The sequence below is a fragment of the Polyodon spathula genome, chromosome 14 (assembly GCF_017654505.1).
Source record: "Polyodon spathula isolate WHYD16114869_AA chromosome 14, ASM1765450v1, whole genome shotgun sequence".
In the NCBI taxonomy this organism is placed as follows: Eukaryota; Metazoa; Chordata; class Actinopteri; order Acipenseriformes; family Polyodontidae; genus Polyodon; species Polyodon spathula.
The window spans coordinates 25,070,612-25,089,766 of record NC_054547.1 but is presented as its reverse complement, the minus strand read 5'-3'; the positions used below and the strand labels follow the sequence as shown (position 1 = coordinate 25,089,766).

The window sequence follows — 19,155 nt, the reverse complement described above, 5'->3', positions numbered from 1 at the left end:
TCTCTTATAAAATGCTGTCAGCTACCAGAAAGTAAATTACATGATAACCATATTCCACAAATTTCATTTCCCTATCATTCTGTGTCAACTAGATCATGAGTTCAGTCCCATGGAGTAGTGTCATACAGTTTGCAGTTTTTCTCCTTGTTTACATTTTTCTGTCATACCACAGATGCAAAAGAAAAAATGTCAAGCTTAACAATGAAAATAATTTAACGGACAGCATTCCACAACGCTCAGGCAACATATCTTTACAGTCATCTGTGTATGTATTATATGACTCATTTCATTGCTGAGGGCTGCCCAGAGCTGCATTGTCTGTCGACGCTGTAGCTCCTGGGTGGCTGCATGGTGAGTCTGCAGTGTGAAAAAAAGCAGTCGTTCTCAATAATTGTTATAAAAAATAAATAAATAAAAAAACAGATTAACAGTAGAAGCTTATATACAGTGCTTATTATGTATCTGTTAAACTGAGCGCTCAAGTGATTCTTAAGAAAATGTATTTAATTCTGCACAGCTTATTTTTTACTACAGCTTTCTGAAAGGGGTTTAAAAAATTCTTCCTTCTCGTAAGGATTCTTCCGTCTCGTATCATATTTCAGCCTTTTTGCTGATTGATCCCAAAACGGAACTGAAAGCTCAACTTCTCAATAGTAAGAGGAGCTGTGAAAATAGCGCTCTCGTAACTTGCAAAGGAAGGACAGAGAACCAGAAGATGGATTTGAAAAATGTGATTCAGTTTAAAATCACAGCCCAAAAATTACTTCTGCACAGCCCTATCATTTTTCAAAACACCTCAGAAATTCAGCTTCTGGAGTCTTTTCAGAATCACAGTGGTCAAAAATATATGTTTTCGTTAGTATAGTTATTAACCGTGGTAAATATTGATCTAAGAAACAACAATAGAGCATGCCTGAGAACACATACACTATAATAGGACATTTAAACTGGTGGAGACATGAGCTTTCGTAGATTAAATATGGCTTCAGAAAATCTAATAATTATGAATGTAGCTATCATAAAGGGCTTTAAAAATATATGAACATTCTCACAAGACATGTTCACATCATCTGCTACAATATGACACAAACAAACAGAACATGAGGTTTTGGATTGTAAATCCTTGTTTGCAAGGCTGTAAGCCACCAAACAATGTTGGATGGAGATTTCTGGGAGGGCAACAATTTGGCAATTCAGTGATGAAGATCCTAACATGAATTCATTAGCAGAGCAGAGATTGAGTTTCAGGGGTCTCTGCAATACTGTGTAGTGGTTACAGAGGTTGCCCATTAAAGCCTGCCCCCCGGTGGTAGTGTGCTGAAAAGTTGTGCATCTGCCTGTTCTTAGCCTATGGATTGGTTCAGTATCATCTGATATTATTTTAAAAACATGATTTTGGGGTAACATATTCCTGTAGTTTAGCAAGCAGTGCACTTAGGAACCAGACAGACATACACTGGGCAATTGTAGCTTCAAAAACATGAGCTTTCTCCCAGCTTGTGCTCTCTAGCCTCTCCGTCACTCTGAAGTAAAGAGATATCCACCTGCTACTAACTGCAGCAGCACGGGTATAAATGCGATACTGTAAGCTCTGTTTTAGCGCAGCAAGCATAGCAAAAAAGTAAAACAAAAATAAAACTGTACTGGGCACTGAGTTTTAGGAATATTGAAAAAATGTGAAAAAAATTAGATTACTATCATTATTAAACAATTGAAAACAGTATTATCAAAAATGCAAGAAATGATGCAGTTTCTTTTTGGTAGCAGTAAAAGTGATTATTAATAATGTGTTTCCTAAAATGCATGCAACTGTTTTAAATTAAAAACAAAACAAACAAACAAAAAAACGGTTGTGTCACGTTTAGCCACCAACATGATGTAAAGAACTGTAAAATAATCACTTTTTGAAGGTCTTTTGTTATCATAACAATCTGTTGGACTGTCACAAGGTTTGGTAAGTTACCTGCAGGGCCAGTTCGAGCTTGTTACTGCTGTGTGGCACCCTCTGTTGGTCAACCAGGAACACTGCGTGGCCCAGCTCTTTTACTATTCATGGTGCTGGAAGTAGCATCAGAAAAAACACTGTCTTTATCCCAAATCTGCTGCAAATTTCCCTGTCCTTACAAGGCTGTATATCATGCAACCACATTAAAAAAAAAAAAAAAAAAAAAAAAGTTTCACAACCGACTCTCACCCCCATGACAACTAAGGACCTTATATATACCAGTTTTGCATTGCAACTACTCGATGCAGAACCCTGGTCTAGCAGGTAGGAGAGCCTCGCTTTGTGGGGTACCAATATGGGCTTTTACAAACAAAAAAGCGCTAGAAGTGGCGCAGAGTTATGGGCCACAGGTTCCACTGCAATGCTTATTTTTTTGGCTAAAACCTAAACAAACTGCCACAGGATCAGGGAGGCTCCAAACCTCAGGCCGCAGGCTTTCAAGGTGCTCGATTGATGAGGGTACCTGAGTTAGGTGCTGGTTAACTGTGTTAAAAGGCTAGAGTTCAGCAAAATAAGAGGGTGTGGTTTAATATAAAATCAGGTTTCATTTGTTTGAACTGATGGATTATACTGTACATGTTTAGAGTGCTGGATAACTTGTTTAATTAAAAAGAAATTCAAAGATTAACACGTCTGTTGTGATACGAACTCATTCCTGATTGATTCCGGACACGCTTTTCTTGCTGTCAATTATAATAACGTATACATTTTTTTTTTAAATTGAAAGTATTAATGAATTAATAACAGTCGTTTACCTCAATTAATACTTCGCTCGCAGTTTAGTGTCGTGTACGCATTACGTAACCACTTACGGGACCGATAATTCTTGTTATTTGTAAATGAATAGGACACCGACTTAAATAAAAAATCAGAATCCTGCTATGACCAATTGTTTGAAAAAAAAAAAAGTCGTCAGGTTTATTCCCCAAAACGAAGAAAATAAGCACTGCAACAACAGGTGCTTTCCAAACTGAAGCCTCCGGAAAAGCCTGCAGAGTATGTGCACTGGTGTATCTGGGAAGGCTGACGGGAGCTGCTATATCCTAATATAAGTAATATGATTCTGATTCATCTTACTTAAGGGATAATTTTCCTAATATTTAAATTCTGTTAAATATCATGTGTATTCCGTATGATTCTATATTAACTATTTATTCAGTGAGCACTGTTGGTTTAAAAGCATGTCAGTGCACAAGCTCTGCACAGTGCAACACTAATGTTTCCCCACCTCCTTCCTCTCAATCAGTCTTGAGGAGTCTTTTGAGAAACCACTTTTAAGCATTTCAAACAGGGATCTAAGCACAAAAAAAGTGACAGAACGCACAAAGCATGACATTTTTAATTTACAGAAATTAGGAAATTAAGAATGATCTGAAATCTAGTTTGTTTACAGTTGAGATTGTTTACACCCCCCTCAAAATTTAGTTTTAGCTGTTGGAACTCAAAACCATAGACATGCTCCAGAAACTACATGTAGCTACAAAGAAGTTAAAGCTATGCTAAAACTTTATGGGACAACAATAATTTAAGTAAACCACAGAAGCAAAACCAATAGATGCAAAATCCTAAAATAAGCTACAGCTGGACTGTTCACGTTCAACTTTTATTTGTTACAGAAAGCATATAAATTCCAGAGGATGTCAGGCATCAAAAGGAGAATTGAAGACAAAGACCCAGATTATGAAGACATTTCTGTTGTGCATCAGAACAAAAGGAAAAAGTGGTTGAGCAGAATGGTACGTTACATTTATCAACTATTTATGATCTATTGATAACGCAACTAAAACAGCAATGTCAGTTTGAGAAAGGCATGTAGCGTAGTTTTTAGTTAACAGTTTTAGGGATTATAATATTATCTCCTGTTATCAATCGTTGCCTGATAAATTGATAATCTTAAATCCTATTTGAATTCCCGTTAAAGTCAAGTTGAAGTACAATGCACTTTCATTGTACACATTACAGTTGCAATAAATAAATCAAGTCTCCCATTCACAGCACTGCACAGCATGCCTGCTGAATGACTGACTCTGTGGAAGTCAGAGTCAGATCAGAAACAGCACATGACTGATTTTTTTTTTAATTACAATACCAAATCTCAGTTTAGGAGAAAGGTGCAACTTCATGGCGTCCCTCTCTCTCGTCTCTCTCTCCTCAAAGTATTATAAAACTTGACAGAGAACAATCACTCCATTGCATATTTTATTAGGACCAGGTTCAATTAATTTTTGTGGACTATTTGTAGTTCACATAGGCCAGTATATGAAAACCCAGCTATGTCTAAGACATTTAAATAAAACCTGTATACTTTGTAAAAGATTAGGCAGTTGTCATTTTTGTATACCCCATCCAAACATACACAAACACTGAATGGCAAATCATTTATCATAAACCTACATATCATCACTCTGTCTCATGTCACGCTTTATTAACTATGTCCTGCTTGCTTACACAGCCAGAGATGCTGCCATACTGAAGACTGAAGCTATCATTAAGGATCAATTTTCAATTGAGATGAAAAATAAGGAACATGAGATCGAAGTTACTGTGTAGGTAGCGTGCAACTAATGTATTTAATATCGATAGATAATCAAGATAGTAGGGAAACGATTCTGTTTTGTCAGCTGGAACACAGTTGGCAGCTTTCCCAATGGTCCTTGTTAAATAATAAAAAAATGTAAATCATGATGGTTTCCCCTTCTCACACCTCCCCTTTTAGATTAGGTTGTCCAACAGTTCAGTTGTCATCTGCTGGAAAAAAAAAAATGTATTAAATGTGAAAACTAAGTAGAAAAAAGCACAGAGAGAACTGACTTTACAGATGCTTTGCTTTGCTTCAGTGAGATGAAGTTCTGAAGCCACCCTATGCCAGCATTATGTAAATGTACAGGGTCCTGTACTGAATTAAATGATCAGGAGCCAGGAGTTTGAGCAATCAGACCCCTATTACATAAAATGGCTTTTATAGTAAACCAGTATATTTCAATATACTGAAACAAAAGGGGGTTCTAAAACCCAGGATTGGGTGCAGGACTAATGCTAGTGTCCAACCTTAACGCAAGTCAAAGGACAGATTAAAGGGTAGTTTCTGTCTATTAAATTGGTTGGGTAGTCCATAACATTAACAATGCTTTTGACAAATAAAATGTTGAAACATGCCTAGGGGTGTGTTTTCTACCAAAGCATACATATAAGGGGGAAATGGCTTTTTTTTGTCCAGATGTTTGTTTCGTTTTCTCAGCGTCTCAACAAAGCAAGAAGGATGATGGGTAAGCTTCGGGCCTGCATCGTGGCAAATTACTATTCAAATGCAGGGCAGCCTAAAGTTTCAGAGGTAAGAAGATTCAAGAGATGGCTAACATGCTCCAGAGGTTTATCAAACTGGGAGCTTGTTAAAGCCATGTGCGATGGATTGTTGCCAGCATGACAATCACAGTGGCTAAGCATATTTACTGTAGTTTAGAAAGCATGCATTGATTCTTCTTCAACTATTTTATGAATTACAAATTATAATAATACAAAAATGTTCTTTTCTAAGTTACAGTCTCCAGGGCATATACCCCCTTTTTTTTGTTTTTTTACTTTATCAGTAGTAAGCAACCTCACCTAAACTGCTACTTGCCATTTATTTATTTCCCATTTGACTTGTATTTTATGCCAGTTTTTCTGTCTTTCTGGTCAGGATATACTGGAGCAATGATCCAAGTATAGTCCTTTCCAAATAAAGGAAAGAGGTTCCAACACATCCTGTTCTGTTCCCTATAGTTGGTCTAAGCGGTGGGGAGATGACATTTAAGTAAATAGCTAGCAAAACAGTTCCATTAAGTCGTACCTGTCATATATCTACATGTATTTTTTATTTTACAATCTGGTACCATACTAGCTAATAGAAATCTCTCAGTTGGCATTTCTTCTAATATCAGACATCCAAAAGCTTTTAATATCCAAAAAGTGAACTTGGGTTGATGTTTTTTTTCTCTTTAATATTTATCCAACATCAAGTGGGAGTTTATTAATACTAAGATAAATGAGTTGCCAGTCCTCCATTATATTTTTGTTTATTTTTTCCCTTAGGGGGCAAAATGTAATCCTTCAGTTTTCAACCACCCAGCAATCAAGAGGTTCTTTGAGTCTCCTTCTAGAGCGTCCTCTCCTCTCAACCAGTGGTCTGAGACACCGTCCCTGGTCCACTCCGAAACAGAGTCCCTCACTCATCTCAGCGAATGCCAGCTGGACAAAGAAGGCAAGCATCTTTATAAAGAAGAGCTGGGCAGACAAGAACGAAGACCAGGCAGGAACACAGGGAAGGTAACAAAGCACTGTCTGTAGCCTCAGTTCAAGACACAGGGTCATGAATAACACCAGTGCATGTCTGCTGAATATTTTATGTTGCAAATTACACTATGTCCTCTACCTTATCAATGTTCAATTTAAATTTAAAATACAGTCATTAACAAATATCCCCAGGAAGTACCCATACCAAGGGAAACACAGTAAACCATCCATCGTCTGTGATTGCCCATAGGGCACCTTTTATAATTACCTTTCATCCAACATTAACTTAGTGTTTTGCATGAACCCCTGACTGTTGCCACAGAATACCTGGTATTTTGATTCAGTCACAGTTGTTGCCTTGACCTCACAAAAAAATGTGTAGAGCTAAGGTTATTATTATATATAAGAAAATTTACGAATGAGAGGAGACCATTTGGCCCATCTATGTTTGTCCGGTTCTTTTGTAGCTGGTCTCACAAATTTGTCAAGTTGGGTCTTAAATGATCCCAGTGATTTCAGCATCAACAACATGGTTAGCTAACTCATTCCATGCATTTCACACTGTCTGTGAAGATTTCTTTCTTTTCACTTACTCGTCAAGAACACAAACAAATAGTAGGTCGGCTGCAATATGTAGTTTCTACTGTACAAGAGATTTAACATCCGTAAATCCACAATCCAGACCAAAAGGGGACCCATTCTTTCCATGGTAACAAAAAAAAAAGCCACTGTATTGATCAATAATCTATACTGAATGCAGTACAGTGTTGCAATAAAATATAATTAGGGCTTCTGATTTTCGGTTTTAACCGATAAAACCCGATAAAACACCCCAGTTACAAATAAATCGGTGCATAGCCAAAAAACAACGGAAAACACCAGCAAAACTGTGGAAATGGTTAATCTATTCACGTTGACTTCACCCTTTTCCCACTAAAAAAATAAAACCTACTACAAAAATAATAAGAAATACATTTTCCAGTGCTGCCGGGCAATGTCCAGCCTTCCTGATTCGTATCTATCATTGATTTGTTCAATCAGGATGAAGGCTTGTTAGCGGTATTTAAAGCTGTATTACAGCTAAGAAGATACGAAGGATTTAAAACTGAATTGTGGTGAAATGTACAAAAATGCCTGCACACAAAAACCCCAGAAGAATGTGCCCGTGACCATAGGGATTTCGTTGTGGAAGACAGCAAAGGAAAGAAGGTACAACTTAAGCGTGCAAGTACTGTCGAGTTACTATACATAATTGAACACACACACACACACACAAAAAAAGAAAAAAAAAACGCTCAAGCATTTTGGAAAGTAACTTAAAGCACTGATTTCATACAGTATATCAAAAACGAAAGCCCTGGAAAATTTACATATAACTCGAAAATAGCTAAAAATAAGCACTGAAAAATAAAATTAATAAAACCCGAAAAACAGAAGCCCTAAATATAATTCATTGATATCTGTTGATTATTCTGTATTTAAGACGGTTCTTCTGAATGAAAACCCTGCTGACTAGTTTGCATTACTAACGGATAGTTTTAGCAAAAAACTGCAAATAAAGGATTTCTGTGCATTAACTGTCTTCTTTTCTACAGGATACATTTGGAGTGTCTTCTGTTCAGGATGCAGATCAGCGAGTCACATACCACACGACCGGAGCGGACTCTTCACCTCTCTATGTGAAGAAAACCATTGTTGTTGGAAATGTCTCCAAGTAGGTGCTTTGTTGAACTCCAGAGCAGTCTGGGAATGGGTGTCTAAGTAGGCTGAAAGTTTGTCATTGAAGCCATGCCTAGCTGATATAGTGGGTAAATGTACTGGGTAGGTAAAAGGAGAAATTAGTTTGGTGGTCTCAATATAGCCCCTGTCCCAGACACATAAAAATCACAGCATGTTTTATTACAGGGACATTCCAGGTGGTCTGAAGCAGAATACCTGTTGTTGTCCATTAAGCAAGCAGTGCTTTCTTGCTCATTTGCTATCTTGGACATCAAGATTTTTCACCTCTAGATAGACTGATGCTAGATGCTAGGTAATCGACCCGTTTGATAATTGGCTGAACGGAAAATTAAGTGTCCCAAGCCAAAGGTCAGTTATATATAGGCTTGCTACTTTTCAGTTTTAATCGGTAAAGCTCATTAAACATTGAATTTGACTGAAATAAATTCACATAGGATAAATGTCAGTAAAACCACTCTGTACTTTTTATTTTCCTACCTAAAATAATCAGTTAGAAATCCTCTCTAGTTTGTGTAGTTTTTATACTTGCTGTCTGTCCCATCTCTGTTCCTCAGTGAATGGCCAGGGGTCACTGTCAGTCATCTAAGTGGTCCCTTAGTAGGCTACTGTAGTTTCACTGTCAGTCATTTCATCCTATTCTGACAGATCTCGTTAACTGAAGCAGCGCTAGAATGCTCTCATTCGTAAATGACTGACAATCATCAAGACCTGCACCAATTGTACACTTTCATTTGTCAGCTATAGCGCCTGTCATTCAAAGCACCTACTTTGAAATTAGTATGGTGTAGGTAAGCTGTAGAGTTGGACGATAATGACATTTTCAGCTATCGATTTTCATCTGTATATTATCATGATAATCGTGATTATTGGCCGAATAAATAAAGTATTTAAAATTCTTGAAATTTCACAAATTTATATGACAACCGCCAGACAAAGTCACTGAGTTTAGAAGAAAAAAAAAAAACTTGACAGTATATGCAAGTTTTTACATTTCTGGTGGGTGCCCAGAACAAACGTGAGTATAAAAATGCACCTTGTGTAATTTGTACATTAATAAATGATGTAGTTTTCCTATAAAATAATACATATACACTGAGCGTACAAAACATTAGGAACACCTTCCTAATATTGAGTTGCACCCCCTTTTGCCCTCAGAACAGCCTCAGTTTGTTGGGGCATGGACTCTACAAAGTGTGGAAAGCGTTCCACATGGATGCTGGCCCATGTTGACTCCAAGGCTTCCCACAGTTGTGTCAAGTTGGCTGGTAGTGGATCTCTACTCCACTCGTTCCATCTCATCCCACAGATGCTCAGTTTGATTGAGATCTGGTGACTGGGCAGGCCACTGTAGTAAGCTGAATTCACTGTCATGTTCTTGGAACCATTCCTGGACAATCCTATCCTTGTGGCATGGGGCATTATCCTGCTGAAAAAATCCATTAGCAGATGGATACACTGCTGCCATGAATGGATGCACCTGATTGGCAGTGATGTTCAGATATCCTGTGGCATTCAAACGTTGCTCCACTTTTATCAAGTGGCCCAATGTGTGCCATGAAAACACACCCCACACCATCACACCACCTCCACCAGCCTGCAATGTTGACATGCAGCATGATGGATGCATTTACTCATGTGGTTCTCAAGAAGCTGTTGAATATGATAAATAGGTTTTGTTAAATGAGACGTTTCTCAATGGCTAAAAGTCTTTTTTTTTTAATTAAAGCATGAAGGTCAATTTCACACAGTTGTTATTAACCTTCCCCACAATTCTTCTTCTTGTTCTTGGTGAAAGAACCTTCTTTCTTCCAGACCGAGGGAGCGTTGTGACAGTATGTGGCAAAGTGGCTGGTAAGGGGAACAGGTGTAGCGGTGATGCAGTGCAGGAGTGATAAGCAGACAACTATGATTCAGTGAATAAGTGCTTTATTGTTTTTCCAGGTCTGGTGACCAAAATAATAAATCCCCGGCAATATACAACAATGTGTATAGCACGGGGATGATGAAAAGAAGGCACAGTCCTGAACAAAAACAATGGCACGGTCACCAGTCCTGGGTGAGTGCAGATGTGCAGGTGCTCAGTGCAGTGGTGCTCCGGACAGTGCTTTCCTTGCGACAGCTCCAGAGGTGTGCGTTAAAAACAGACAATGACTAACAGACAGAAATAGCACACAACATGTGTATATATATATATATATATATATATATATATATATATATATATATATATATATATATATATATATATATAAACTCTGAGAGCTCCTCTCTCAGTCCTTCTCTCTCCCACCATTTAACCCAAACGAAGGAAAAGATCAGCATAACCCTAGCCCCTTTATGTACTCCCGCATGACATCTAGGTAAACATTTGCAGCTGCCTTATTACTTGCAGCTGCCCCTCGTTTACCTTTCAGGTCAATACGGTCTTACAACAGAGTCTCGCTTCTTTCCAGGCTGACCGACTTTCCGGTCCCGGAAACGAACTGTCAGGCCAGCCCTTCCAGATATTTCTCCTCCCGTTCTTTAGCGCCCTCACAGGTCAGGAGGGAGATTTATCACTAGTACTCATTGTATTTCTGTCACACAGTACCATGAGTCTTGTACTTCTTGATAATAGAAACAATAGTTGAAATTGGGATACTCAAATGCTTGGAAATCTACCTGTATCCTTCTCCAGCTTGATGACAATAAGTAATTGTATGCCGAAGGTCTTCCAATAGCGCTTTACTTTTTTCCATATTGACTTATTGACAGTAATCATCCTATACCTAACCCTTTTATACTCTCTAGGAATGTTTACCTACAATCCAGCATTTTCTAGACTTTTCTAGAATTAGGTTCTGCATTATCATATCGAAATTTCTAGCATCTTGTAGACAATACTATCATAGCATCAAAGGGTGTGAACACTTTTGAATTCACATTTTTGGAGTTTTGCAAAAAAATTGGATGAATAAATAATTATAGACATCTTGGTTGTGGGACGAGACCATATCTTCCTGTTGGTGACCCATACCACGGCAACCTACCATTTGCCAGAGAAAGAATTGCAGGAGGCAACTACAGTGCCCAAGAAAGTCAACAACTGAATCAATATAAATTGTAATAATGTTGCAAGTTTTGCCATTTATGTGAACTTACCTCATCACATCAGCCTTTCCACTGTGTGTATGAATCATAACCATTCACATCCTGTGCCGTGCCAATGTTATTACATTATTAAAAGCAAGTTGAGCAAGTTGGTTTTCTTTTCCAGTCATTCCTAAATGTGTCACCCATGAAACTGCAATGACAATGCATGAGCCTCCAGATCTGATCAAGATCACAGGGTAATTTTTGATACCAGGCTAATTTTTGGTATCCAACCTTGACTTTGGTCAAGTGAGGTCAAAGCTCAACAATTCAAGTTCAAATGTCAAAATTCTGTTTGACATTAGATATAAAAAAATAGCATATTTGGCTAGAGCACAAAGCGGGATTTCCAGCAATAGTTTACTTTTTACTGGCACATTAACAATAAAAAAGTTACTGGTATGATCTGGGAGCCATTTTGGGTGAAATATTTCGTGACCTCTCACATTTGACCTAGAGAGGTGAAACATGAGTATATCTTATATCTCTATGGCACCAACTTCCCTGCCAAACAGCATCAAGATCCATGAACCTTCAGTTTCGAGGGTGATTTACTTGACTGGACTGACCCATTTAGCAGTCATATGCCCTGATGCTTCTTTAATATTGTACAGCCGACTGAGAAGTTCAGCATTTAATTAGGAATTTTGTTTGAACTTGTATTATAGTATATATTTATGCATTGACTGCTAAAATTATTCCTGTGGATTGTGTGCATGTGTTATTGTGAAATTATTTGGCCTAATTGTTTTATTTAATTCTCAGAGCATATCGACCAGTCTGGCAGAAAATAAAATTAGATCGTAACTATATAGAAATAAATGCCACAGTTGTAGACATCTGAACAAAAATGCTACTGTAGCCAGCCCCCTCAAATTCCATGAACACACAATCTTAAAATGCCTTGTCTACAACAAAACATTTGTGGGATGTCCTACTTTGTATATTTAATGCCACCTTGACAATAGCATTAATTGAGTGTCTACATTAACATCTACACCTGGTGAGTGATGATGGTCAGTGTATATTAGGATTTCGTATTTTAACTGTGTTGCAATAGGTTCTTGTTTTATTTTTTATTCTTGTTGTTGTTGCTATGTATTGTGCAATGTACCGCATTCATTGTTCAGCACTTATTCAGCACAGTTTGTGCTCAAAGGAAAAACAGCGTGACGTACTAATACAGGTGTAGACACATGTTCTTATCTAAACTCTCCCTGATTGCTTTTACCTTATTGATAGAGCTGTTTTGATCAGTTTATACTTGAAGTGGAAGAGATTATACTGTGTTTTTAAAGCTGTTTTCTTTGGTGAGACTTAGAGGAAAAGATTGACTTTATTGTATTGATTAGAAATGTTGTTTCATTAAAAATAGTTGGCGTTTATATAATAAATCTGCATTTGAGTGAAACTACTGTACAAGAGCAAGTTTTTAAAATGATGTATCACCATTTATATGTATTATTTTTGCTCTCAATTCTGAGCTATAAAATAACTTGCTGGTGACGTGTCATTTCTGTTTCTAAAGCATTTGTTTGAGTTTTTGTATCATAGATTACATTCGGTTATCGCTTTTTCTGTTATAAAACCATTTTCCATTGCTTAGCCTTCTGTTCTATCAGCTTCACCAGAAGTTTGTTTTACCCAGTACAGTTAGTGACTAACACAACTCATTTGCCTATTCAAACATGCTTGCTCCTTACAAATGGCGAGGTTTCCGCTACTACTTTAGAAACAGAAATGATACATGTCACCAGCAAGTTATTTTATAGCTCAGAATTGAAAGCAAAAATAATACATATAAATGGTGATACAAGTATCATTTTAGAAACTTGCTCTTGTACAGCAATTCCACTCAAATGAGATTTATTATATAAACACCAACTATTTTTAAATCCCCTATTTTATTCCGTATGTATTTTGTAACTTTCCAGTATAGTATATAATTGTATTAAGAAACATGATCAGAATAACAACAAAACTGACCGAAACTAATTCTACTGATTTCCTGAAGCAGTTTTAAGGAAACTGTAACTTTTAATGACCTAAGATGATGCAAACTGTAACATCATTGGGAAATACCCTTGCTTTACCTGCTGGGCATGATTTGGAAGTTTCACTTTCAAGCTGCAACACAGCATTTATTTATTTATTTTTGTATTTCCGATATGTTGAAATGTCTAAGACTGGCTTTGACTAATACAGTTATAAAAATTTTATATATTATAAAAACTATTTTGAAAAGGAATAGAAAAAAACAAAATTGAGATCACATACACCCTGACCTTTGTAATTCCCACCTCAATATACTTCAATACATCTGTATTGTGACCATTGATTTTGCTCCCCTTTCAAATGTAACTACTAGAAAAGCCTGATGGTGCTGATTGCTGCAACAGATCCTATAACTCTGAACATACCAATACACTAGTGATTACTATAGATAGAGTTGTGTTTTTTATTGGTCCACTAAAAAACTAAAAACGGCTGCAGCTCCTTAAGATTCCAGCACATGATCTTAGATCGGCAGTGGTCCTTGTCCTGGTCCTGGATATCTGTCACCTAGCCTTGTGAAATTCCAGACCCCTTTTATGGTGCTTTTAAAGAGGTTGCATTTCCCGTACTGCTGGGGATGTGTCTTCTTCAGAACACATACATGTACTGACAGGCTATTGAACACGCTTCTCTTATGTGTCCCCTAAAAGAAGTAAGAGATTAGTTCAATCCTCATTTCTATCCACTCTTTCACCTTCTTGTTCCATCTACCACTGGGGCCAAGTTGAAAGCGGTTTCAAATCAGTCCTGTTCGTTTTCATCTGTACCAGACCAAGATCAAACCAGTTTGAATTGAGCCTACAATTTCAGCCAGCAAACCCATTGACTGTGATGGGATTTATTAGAAAATTGACATTTTCTGTTGTCATACAATGTATTTTTCTCTTTTTTTTCTTCAAGGTACATTCCCCCTGATAAGAGAGAAGAGAATGACCAGTCAACCCACAAGTGGATGGTGTATGTATGGGGCTCGAGAAGGGAACCAAGCATTGACCATTTTGTTGAGAAAGTCTGGTTTTTCCTTCACCCCAGCTACAAACCTAACGATCTGGTTGAAGTCAGGTATGTTTTAAAGAGAATAGATTCTGTTTACAGGTGAGGTTTCTTTAAATTAGGTAATTTTAATGAAAAGGAAGTTATCCATGTGCCACAGTAAAACAAGTATCAGTAAAACTATAGCAAACCAGTTCTTTGATTGACATTATCAATTACATTTCAGGTAAAGGCACAGTTAACGCGTCTTAAAGTGATCATCATAAAAGATGGTAAAGTATGATTTATGAGGCAGTGTAGCCTGGGGTGTAGGAGCTGGTGGATCCTGATTGACAACACTGACTCACTATCCTGTTTAACACTAAAGGGACTAAACATTTTGAGGTTTTATATACAGTCCAGGGATGGAAAAAAGACTCCTATTGAATAGCAGATCCACCCATTCCAGGTATTAATACAAGCTTGATTAGCCAGTATATAGGTAACAAGCCCAGGTGTGTCTTATTAAGCTCATAGTGAAAAACCAGGAGTGGAGCAAACTGCTATGCACTGGGAGTCTTATTTCCATCCCTGCTGTTCCTCTCGCCCATAACTGTAATGCATGTTGTCTTTTTCTACTGACATCTTAACTTAAGTTGGTATGGTCTGTCCTGAGACACAGTTCATGTGTCATCTTGTCCCCATTGGAAGAAAGCAGTTTAGCTATTTGTGAAGAGTTACTATAGAGCAGGAATGCTGAAAGTGTTCACTGGGTCAGTTTGTAACATTAAAATAATTTGCCTTTAACAGTAATTATGTAAGCTTTATACTTTGAGCACAGACAGGACAAAAACAGATTGATTGAAAAATAAAATAATTTCCTCTTACCCCTCTATGGTATACTGTATTTAAAAAGATGCATGTCAAGATATTATTTTAAAAGGCTTGATGTGTTCTGTTCGAGCACCAGACAGCATCACCACTTGCTGGTATAGAGTTGAAACTTAATTCAAGCATTGTTTATACTTTTTAATGATATTGGCATCTGATAGGCTGAGCTAAGGAAGTTGGTCCCAAACGGTTCCAAAGCCATATTCGCACGGGACTAAAAATCATAACATAAGCAGGTGGATTTGGAATTTTTACCGACATCGGTGACATTTAGTCCTGAACAAACTGTCCATTTCTTTGTATCCCAGATAATTTTCATCGAGGTCATCGAGATTCAAACTCAAGCAACCTGTGTGTATTTACTCCTTTCGAATCGGCCATGTCACTGTTATGTTAGAATTGATACAGCATTTCCAGGGCATTCACCTCAAAGCAATACCAACATTTACAATAAACTATAATGTAATAGTAAAATTGGTATGGTCTGTCCTGAGATTCTCCAGTTCAATAAAACGCTACGATTGGGCATAACCAAATGGGACAGGCAAAAATACAAAACATAATTGCCATCTTAAAAAATGAATGCTTTGAACACCTTTGAAGATATGTATGGAAATACATGTCACTCAGAGGACTAAATGGTTATTCTAGCCTTATTCTAGAGTTATTTACATTGCACAAAAGTGCTTTCTCTGGCCACAACATCGCATTTCATTTTGAATTTACTGACTTTCCTTAATGAAAACAAATCCACGTCTGGGAAATTGTTTGGGTTTTGGAAAGCTCTAGGTTATTTTTGTGAACGTTGATTGTTAACCTGCTGGCTTAAATCAAAATGTGTAATAAAAAAAGGCTTTTCTCTTTGTTTACAGTGAGCCACCTTTTCACCTGACGAGACGAGGGTGGGGGGAGTTTCTTGTCCGATTTCAGATACATTTTAAGGATCCCAGAAACAAAAGGATTGATATCATTCACCATCTAAAGGTACATCATTGAAAGCGTTGAATGTATTGTAACAAGTTTTATCTTAAAAAATAAATAAATAAATACAATGAAATAAACTTTACATTTAATGATAAATTACTAGTGGTTTTATGTAATTATGTAATTACCAGAATTTATTTTATTTTTTTTGCTTTTCTGAATTTTGGCTCACAAATGATTATCCTCATAGAATTTACAATATATAAACCTAAAAATATGATGTGTGTGTGGTATTCACTTGATAATGGAGAATATGCTACTCCTAATGATATCTTTAGTTGAGGTTTATGTTACTGTCAGAGTATACAGTTTTTTTAATTGCAATTTTAATTGGCTTCCCATTGTGAAAGGATGAGATTTTCTTTGAACTAATGAATGTTTTTTTTTTTTTTTTTGTACAGCTGGTTTGCAGACACTCGGAGCAGAAACAGTAAGATTTATTTAAATACTGATTCAAGTATGTAGGCAGAATAGTCTCAGTTCTTCTGGTTGGTGGGCAGACTTTTGACATTGTGTCAAGTGCTTCTGCACTAAGCCATCTAACTTTCCTCTGCATTTGTCACATCAAAAAAAGCTCAATGGTTTAAAATGAAAATTTCAAGTAATGTTTACATGGATTAGGGCCACAGAATACAAATCTAACCTTGTAATGAACACGGGACCCATCTGAGATGGACTACAGACAAACAGGCCACTGGTACATTCAAATAGATGTGTGGATAATCAACACACTTCTCTTCATGTGACCATTAACACTTCATCAGTCAGAGGTGGAATCCACACTCCAAAAGTAGCATATATAGTGAATCTCAAACGTATTCAACATTTGAAAATATTGGTAGACAATTTTAATAAGGTTTGTATGGAATTTGGAAAAGAAGGCATTTAGTTTTCTAGCTCCATGGTCTTGGAATAAACTTCAGGAAGAACTGAAACTTGCTGTGGTGGTCCCTTTTAAAGGAGTTCAAACAAAGAATTGACATTTATGTAGCCGAGACATGTTTGTGTTGTGACTGGTCCTCCTGAATAGTTTTTTGTAATCTGATTAAATTCTTTGTATTAGTTGTGCTCATTTGAATTTGTGTGAGTTGTTTTTTTTTTTTTTTTTTTTTATATGCCACCTTCTTGACCATGTCTCCCATGAAAGCGAGATTAGTCTGATTGATTCAATCACAAAAATAAAAAGACATGAAGTCTTGCAACATAAACAGATTCAAAAGTAACGTTAACCCTGTTACATCGAAAAGCAAATTCATTTTTTTGTTAAGCATCCTTCAACAGTGGAGCGAAGTTTAAAATGCACAAGCTGTGCAAGTTCAGTACAAGCCAAGAGTTCCCTGTGACCTCAAAAGCTGTTTTACTTTTTTTTTATTATAACTTGCTTTCACGGGTCACAGAAGTAGGCTCTGTCTTCAATCATTTATCACATTTTTATTTTAAAACTTCATGGCAAAACCAACAAAAGCAACAGAAACTACTGAAGTGTGTTTTGTTTTTGATGTAACAGGTAGTGGATGTGGAACTGCATCGGCACTCTTTGGGGGAGGACTATGTTTCCTTCCCTTGCTCTTCAGTGCAGTCACCCTCTCATCAGCCTCCTGCCAGCGCCTCCTCCTCCTCCTTATCCTCCACTCAGCTGGCTTCTGGATTTGCTGCAGCAGCCCAGCTCTCCCCTGTCAAACTCACTCAGGAGACCCTGGGGGGCGCTAAGAAAGGTGAGAAGGCAGATATCTCTTTAAAAACCCCACTGATTTTTATTAATTTATTTGTATTTTTATTGCACGTAAAATATGATTGTGTTCCGTTGCCGGGTTTTGATGGGCTACATTCGTTTCTATAATATAAATGCTCATTTAGTGAAGGACAAGAATGAAATAGGGAAGATGATACATTCATACCACACAAAACACACTTGTTGTTCATGCTAGAAGCATTTGTTGAACTACAATGAGCATTGTTTTACATTTCTCATTTTTGTATCACGATACAAACGATGCATACTTCTATTCGATACATACCTGTTCACCACCATAACCCAATAAAGGTTTTCTTATGACAACTTAGAACACTATTGTGTTTAAGGTTATTCTTTAATAAATGATCTAATTGGGAGGGAGACCAGCTTTAGATATTATATAAAGCATTACAAGCAAATGCAATGTAGCTTATCCCTGTGATTATTACTGTGCATACAGTATACATGATCAGATTTCAGGACTATGGGAAGCAGCTTTTTTTAGTTTATAGGTTTTTTTTCAATTTCAACAATTCTAGAGATCATGTGCCCTGCTGTATAAATTGCTTCCAAATTAAAGTTACCTTTTACTTTTGACCTTTTGGCGTGGATATAATATTTCTCTTGCATTTAGTCACAATATTCTGAAATGACTTTTACATCACGCAGTTCCACATGCTTTTTCTTTCCTGTAATTCTCTCTCTAGGATTTCCGATTAAAAGTGAAGCTGGGAGGTCCACTGCTTACACCTTCCACTCTTCTGAACGTACTCCTTCAAGACTGAAACCCACAGAGAAAATCACTCTGGGTTTCCACGGAAATTCTGTTTTTCAACCAATCACAGCAAGCTGTAAGATAGTATCTCAGGGGCAGACCCCCAACCCAGCGGAGTCCCCTGGAAAGTCCTTCCAGCCGATCACCATGAGCTGCAAGATTGTGTCAGGTAACACCGCGTCCAACTACATCATAGGGACGCTACAAAATATACTTTTGTTAAATTCTTCAAATGTAAAGGATTGCTGATCTGAATACCGCTGTCATTATTAAAAAAATATTTACATATTTTAACAGACAGAAATACACTAAAGACACTTGCATACCTTGTTAAAGGCTTTATTTTCAAAGTGTCCTGTTTTAATTAGCTAGACGGTGGCAGTATTTATGCAATTATTTTGTTAGCTATAATCACTTTAATACATCTCTTTCAGCTAAAAGGTAGTTAAACATGTAACCTAAAATATGTCTTAAAAATAATGGTTCATAAAAGCAATTGAACTTGTCTTGTGCTAATTGTAGTCAGTTACCAACAGGTCTGTCAGACAGAAAACTACAAATTATTATTTTACCCAGACTGGTGATCAGTTTCAA

At 37.0% G+C, this 19,155-nt stretch overlaps 1 pseudogene; it reads left to right on the top strand.

Annotated features, from left to right (window-relative positions):
- The first annotated feature begins 3,127 nt into the window (after window positions 1-3,127).
- Window positions 3,128-19,155, top strand: part of LOC121326576 — a 51,375-nt pseudogene continuing 35,347 nt past the window's right edge.